Source organism: Gavialis gangeticus, unplaced genomic scaffold (assembly GCF_001723915.1).
Source record: "Gavialis gangeticus isolate Ggan-Ray unplaced genomic scaffold, GavGan_comp1, whole genome shotgun sequence".
In the NCBI taxonomy this organism is placed as follows: Eukaryota; Metazoa; Chordata; order Crocodylia; family Gavialidae; genus Gavialis; species Gavialis gangeticus.
In genome coordinates this window covers 52,541,177-52,548,285 of record NW_017728996.1, presented here as the reverse complement: position 1 = coordinate 52,548,285, position 7,109 = coordinate 52,541,177, and positions in this window count along the sequence as shown.

Below are 7,109 nucleotides of genomic sequence, written 5' to 3'. Positions count from 1 at the left end.
CCAGGTGGTCGAGCACCCACAGCCCCCTCACCAGGTCATTCTTCTTGAGCCCTGGGTTCAATAGGTCCTGTGCAGAACAGAGAGGCAACCCCTGCATCTCTGTTTGCCCCCAGCCGAGTACTCTGTAGCCAGGCCACCTCCCAGGGCTTCAGAGTGGAAACTGGCAGTAAGAAAGTAAGGAGTTGGTATCTGCTGATATCCAAGCAAGGAAGTTCCCTGCAAGAGGACCCCCTGCTCTCACCATGTCCCAGGTACTGAACTCCCTTTTGCTGCTCTGAATTCATTGCATGAGCAGCGACCCGAGCACAGCCTGTGTTTCCAGGGTCACACCTAAGCCCACCTACACACAGTGTTCACTACTGGGGTTGCACCTGGGAGCCAGGGGGCCTGGCCTCTGTGCCTTGCTGTGGGAGCCTGGTCCCTCTGGGTGCCTCAGGCCCCTCTCTGCGGCTGGCTACACGTAGAAGGTGCTAGAGGTGGAGAGAAGGAGTCAGGAGGAGGGGATGAAGCCGGCAGTCCTGCGCCACATGGAAGTTATGACATCCCAGAAAGGTTACCATTCACCCGTAATCCAAAGCCCTTCCCCAGCCACCTGCCAACAGCCACCTGGTAATGGACAACAGGCCCAGTTTAAAGGCTAAAACCTTCAAATCCCAAATTGTGCTGCCCTGTCAGAGCAAGGGTTTATCTTGGGGTTATGTAACCAGCAGGGACACCTGGCCGGGTGGTGGGGAGTGGAAGAGATCAGGGGCTGGCAGCAGGCGGGAAAACGACGGTGTCAGCACTCTGAAGAATCAGCAGCCACGTTTTAAAAGCTAACTCCCTCTGATCCTCCATCTGGGATGGATGATTTCACTCCCCTCCTCTTGCGGGGCCTGATCCTGCTTGCCGTCAGAAGCCCTCGCTCCCTGCTTGGGTCAGCAGCTGTTGCGGGTTGGGGACGGAGGGGGTGGGGAGCCCACCTTGATAAACCCTGGTAGCTTCTCTTGCAAATGTCAAGCCCTCTGGAAGCAGCTCCTGGGATCTGCTTATGTAACTGTCATATTTACATCTAAGGACATATTGCAAAGCAGGCTTCATGGATGGGAGGAATCAGAGCGGTCCAAGGAGGTGGCTGCTGTCCGGGCTCCCATCCCCGGAGGAAGCTGGAGCTGGACCCAAGTGGGGGTGCAGGAAGCTTCATAGCCATTCCAGCCATGTCTTCTTTGTAGCTCCGTTTTCCAAGGCCCTTGGTGGGTCCCATCCACTTTGTCTCCTCCCCACCCATGTCACCCTCTCAAATCCCGTCAGTCAATGGTGCCTCTAAACCCCCTCCTTCACTCATGGCATTGTAGTACACTTGACCCTTCTGGTCCTGCTGTGAAGCAGGCCTGGGTATGCCAGGGAGAAGAATTAGGCTCAGAGATGGAGGGTCATCTCCTCGTTCTACACAGCACCTCTCCCTGGAAGAAAAAATCAGCCCTTGCCTCCAGACAGCATGGCCTGTGCCTGGTGAACAGGCTGCTAGCTTAAAGCCTGGACACTGGTATTCTTTCCCTTACACAGCCTCTAGCTCCCATGCCTGGGATGTGGGGACTAACACCCCTACGTGCCCTGTCCATACAGTGGGGCAAAGGGACCTCCTCACCCCCTTCCGAAGGGTGCAGAGGCTAGAAGTGCTATGGATCCATTTCATGGAGTAAAATGTCACACTGCAGAATATGCACTTGCTCACACAGCGGCACACCAGGTGTGAGCAGAGATCCAGTCCCTACAATCAGAGGGGGAACCCCTTTGACTTTCCCTACCAGAGAAGTCTCTGTGTGCTTGACAGACCCCTTCCTACCTATGGGGACTTTTTACCATCTTGTACCATCTACGCTTTTCCCATAGCCTGACAAAGGGACTTTGATCCTGAAAGCTTGCAGAAAAGGACAATTTTCTTGCCATTTTCCAGTTGGTCCAATAAAAGGTATAATTTTGGAACCAAGAGTTCTAGTTTTTTGTATGACAGACCCCTGTGAGCTCAGCATTGCAGCTCCTTGGCAGACAGACTACTGCCATCAATGTCCCTGCTTCCCAAGTGGAGAAACTGAGGCACAGCAGGGAGCACTGACTTACCCCAGCTCCCAAAGTAAAGGAGCATCTACAAGAAGACAGGCTCCGGTCCCACCCACCCAGGTGCTTCTTGGTGAAGAGAGCAGGCACTGCTTCAGGCTCTATGTGGGCCCTGGGAGGAGCCATGCCCCCCTGTGAACAAGCAGACACTTCACCCAGTGAAATCAGTGGCCTAATCATATTAGCAACCCAGGACTAGAGCCTTGGCCACAGTAAACCGGTCAGAAACAATGCAGCTGCATGGAGGTATGGCCTTGAGTCCTGGTCTCCAGCAATGACCAGTCTTCGCTCCATGGACTTCTGCTATGGTGCCACCTGTACAGTGTCACAAAGATGTCCCTACCCAAAAGCCTGTGGGAAAGAGGATTTCTAGTACAGTGCTTTATTGTTCAGGTGCTCCCCATCCCTGCCTGGGGGACAAGCATGGCTTGACATGCAAGACAAGCAGCTTTCCTCTCCTAACCCTTGATTCAAGGCGTACGTGATGGGAGACACCACTCTAATGCGCATGTTCATATTTAGCCCAGGTAAGCATTGAAAGAGTGCCTGGGGGAGCCGCTAATGAGTCACATGCTGGTTCCTAGTATACAGATATTCACAGAACAAAGACTTGCTGGCCAGCTCTGCAGGGGAGCTAAAACCTGACAATCACCCCCTCCAGGAAGCGACCAAGACAGGGCTTAACTTTCAATATTCAGGACCCCATTTCAGTGACAAGCATGGGAGAAATCCAAGGGTTGCCATTGCCCAGGCTGTCCCAAGACAAGTAGTGACCCTGACTCTCTTGAGGCCTCAGTGCATCATTACCTTTCATCAGCGCCCAGCGTGCATAGACACCCTTAGCAACTGCAGCCCTTTGGGCTGGGGGATGCGACTTCCAGGGGAGGCTCTTTAAAGGGACTGACAAGTGGCAACTAACTTGTTCTCACCCCACACCTCTGCAGAGTGAGTAGGAATGATGCTCAGTTTTCAGGTAGGGAAACTGAGGCATGGAGCAATTACAGTGACTCACCCTACAGTTCATGGCAAATCTGCAGAAGAACAAGGAGCCAGACCTAGCTCCAGCTACTCGACCATGCTTCCTTTGGGACCCCAGTGAGACAAACCCTAACCAAGCCCTGCCCTCTTGATGCTGCCTCTCTGGACCTCCTCCCCACCACACCTTCCCTCCCTTCTGCACAACAGCCCCTTCTCAGAGATCAAAAGGGTGGAGGCAGTGTGTGGGGTTGAGAACCCAGCTCTGCCAGTCAAACCTGCTCGGCAGCACAAGCTGTCCACGTGTGGGCACCTTGCAGGCCCCACATCCCACAGGGTCTTAACTCTCCAGGCCTTGTGCTCTGGGTCAGGTGTGTGAGAACATGCTCTGTCCTCTCTGATCTCCCTGCTCCCCCCATCGTGGCCTTGAGCCAACAGCGTCACCATCAGCATCATCCACATAGGTAGCTAATCAGCAAGAGGCTTTATGGAAAATATAATATCCTCAGCTGGAGATGAGGTGAGCGCTCAGCACCTAAGCTGAGAACAATGGGCTGAGGGTGGCAGGCAAAGACTGGTCCCGTCACGCTGAGATAAAGACAGATGCCAGCCGGTGAGCAGCTCTGCTGACTTCAGTAGGAGTCCACTTGGTTCACCCAAGCCAAGGACCTGGTGCCACATGCAGGAAGAGTCGGGCTGTCCAAGCCTCGTGCATCACCCTGCAGTGTCTTGCCCATGTGGCATGACCCTTGCAGGAAACCAACCAAGCGGCTGGGTGAGGGGCAACAGTGGGAACAACCATCAAACATTCAATGTGCCACCAAACCACGATGCTGCCTCACACAACCCGTTACCGCCCACACCACTTCCCCCATCCCGTACTAGTTTCGTCACCCCTGCCTTTATCTGTGGGCTGCAAACTCACTCTCTGGAGCTGGGACTTTGCCTTTTTCAGTCTGGAAAGTGCCACACAATGGGCATTTACTAAAACAGAGCACAAACTACCACCAACATCAAACGGGAAGGGACAAGTTAAGCAAAGTGCAAAGGGGAATGATTTTTGCCCAGATCAGGACAGAGAAATGAGTGACGGGACCTGTAGTCTCCACCTCTACAGTGAAGAGGACAGCGGTGTCAGCTGCCTTCATCTCATGCCCATTACTTGTGGCCTGCAGGCAGATGAGTGGGGTATAGTGTGAGGGAGCCCTCCTGTTGGAGGGCATGGCCCCTGGTGTGTGAACCTTGAGGGTAGAGAAGGCGAAGGATTTACAGTGTGCAGCACATATTAAGTGTGATTATGCCTAGGAAATACCCTCTGTGCAGTGAAGGGACAGGGAAGAGGCTTCAGCAGTTTGCTTGAGTAGGACTGCTGAGAGGCTGGTGTAAAAGAAAACCATTTGCTGAATTCAGTAGACTGCAAATCAGGTCTTTGGCTCTTCTCAGCTGCAGAGAAACTGTAGGGTAAAGAGGGCTGCTTACATCCGCGGGTGCTGAGACGGAGACGCAAGAAGAAGGCTTTCAGTATACACCTGAAAGCTCCCTCAAGATCAGCTGCTCAGCAGCAGCACTGCAGGGCCCTGACTCCAGCTCTTGGGAACCTTACCAGCATCCATCAGGTCCCTCACCCCTGCTCAGGCGCTGGGAGTGCAGCAGCTACAGGGAGGGCTTGGTACCATCTAAACAGCACTCCCATGCAAATAGCTTCCAGCCAACCCCCCAAAGGGAGGCTTGAACTAGTAACCTGATGGCTACAAGACTCTTACCAACTCCCTGGACTAGCCACAGCCCCCATGCTTGTTTCTGTTAAGTAAGCCAGTGGAGGTTCATGTGAGCCAGTTTCTGATTGTGCAGCCAGCTGGGAACCGATTTTCCTTGTTATGATGCTGTGTGAGACCGTGGGACCAAGAGGTCCCCGCAGAGACCATGGTCTTATTGCCCCAGGCACTGCATGAACACAGAGAGAAGCAGTCCCTACCCTAGAAAACCCACAGGCCTGTTTGCTATGTACCAGAGCACCCCTCAGATGCAGCCACTGTCTGTGCCAGAGCGGGCATCCGGCCTTGGATACAATGGCGATTCAGTGGTTCAGAGCTCAGCTTATTGCTTCCATGCATTACTTCGTTTTTAATTCAACTCCCACCTCCTCAAAACATCCAGCTGCCTTGTCTGTCTCCCAGACCAACCCCCAGCTTCAGCTCTTGTCTCACTCCCTCCTGGCCATCCCATATGTAAGCAGACCTGGGTCTCCAGGAGGAGGAGGGAAGAGGGCTGTTTGGTCTGTAGATGGACTCAGGGAGACTTCACAGGCAGCATGAGAGAGAAATTCAGGAGGGCTCTGTGTGTATATACACATACACGTGTATGTGGGTGTACACTTGTGTGCCTGTGTGTGTGAGACAGGGTAGGAGGGAGGGCTTAAAAGATTATTAGCTTCCCCTCTCTGCAAGGGCCCCTAATTAATTGCTGGGGGGTGGGGGAGGATCTTCCTGTTTAATTACCCCTTTTTTCTACCCTTCTCTAAACTCCTTAGCAGGAAGCCTTAAAGGGAAAGGGACCCTGAGCTGGAGAAGGCTTCTTGGTGGGGAAAAAAGATTGCTTTCCTAAAGCTTCCCACCCCTAAAGAAATAAACCAAGGCTGCTCAGACAGCAAGTTCAGCCTTCCCTGCACTGGACCGCCGGCGTGGCCTGCTGCGGTGCGCCCTGCCGGGCTCAGCTCAGACACTGGGATTTCTGTTGCTCAGTGACCACCCAGACATATGCACAAGGGTCCTATCCCCCTAATTCAGTGAGTTAAAGGGGTTAACAACCCCCACACCTTGGCTCTGTGCACAGGCCATTGCCTGCCTGTGACCTTGGGAAGACGGGAGACCAAAGGGAAAATCGGACTGAAGCCTGAACACACACACTCGGCAGTGTGTCATTCCACATGGTGAGGCTTTCTCCCTGCTGGAGATGAGCCGGCTTAGAGAACAGCCATCCCAGTGGAGGGGCTGTTTGAGAAGTCCCAGGGGGCGGTGGGAGGCGTTGGCACTGCTGGGAGACCCCAGTGATTTATGGGCCAGCTTGAAACGGAGACAGAGAAAATGATATGACTCCTAATTCACACTGCGAATAGCATTGCCCTGTAATACATTAGAACAAAGGTTCCCAAACTTTTTTCGTATTGCATCCCCCCTTCCAGATTTACCAGCTGCTTGTGTACCTTACCAGCATACATTTTATATTTTAACCCCTTAAATATCAATTATTATTATACTGAAAATTAAATCCGCCATTCTGGTGTACCCCCCAGAGATGTCCTGTGTACCCCCAGGGACACGTGTACCACAGTTTGGGAACCCCTGCATTACAGCATGTGACAGACCTGAATGGTTCTGTTCCCCTTTTCTAGTTTCTGCTACACATTCAATCTGGAGTCATTTATTGGCACAATGCTGTATTGTACAATATTGTATTTAGAAGTGACCTTGAATATTACATGTCAATTTTACTTTTGCAGGGTTACCCAAAGAACCTTGCCTGCTAATTTTACATTTGCATTTTTATTATTTCTATTTTTGTTCAGTGAACACAGTGATTCTCAACCGGGGGTGGGCACAATACCCTGGGGTACCTTGAGATTCTTTCAAGGGTGCCACACAATGTTGTCACTGTTAGGAGTGCAGACATGATTCACAATATAAACCCAGAAAGTCCATAAAAAGGGGTCCATCACATTAAAAGTATTCTGACCTGTTGTGGTCTCCTCTCCCTGAGTTCTTTGCAGGGAGACAAATTGCTCCATTACTTTTCTGTCATCAAAAAAAATGGGTGAAAATCTAAAAGCTGACATTTTCCAAGGGGCTGCCGTGAGTCTAAAAAGGTTGAGCACCCCTTGGATTAATGGAGTGTGGCCCTTTAAGAACAAGACAAGGCAATTGGCTAAAGCTCTGGACATACACTGAGTTACACTTTACACCAGTATAAAAGTGGAGCAGAGACATGACACGAAGCTGTACAGATCTGATGTAGAATCACGCCCCCCCCCCCCCCCCCAC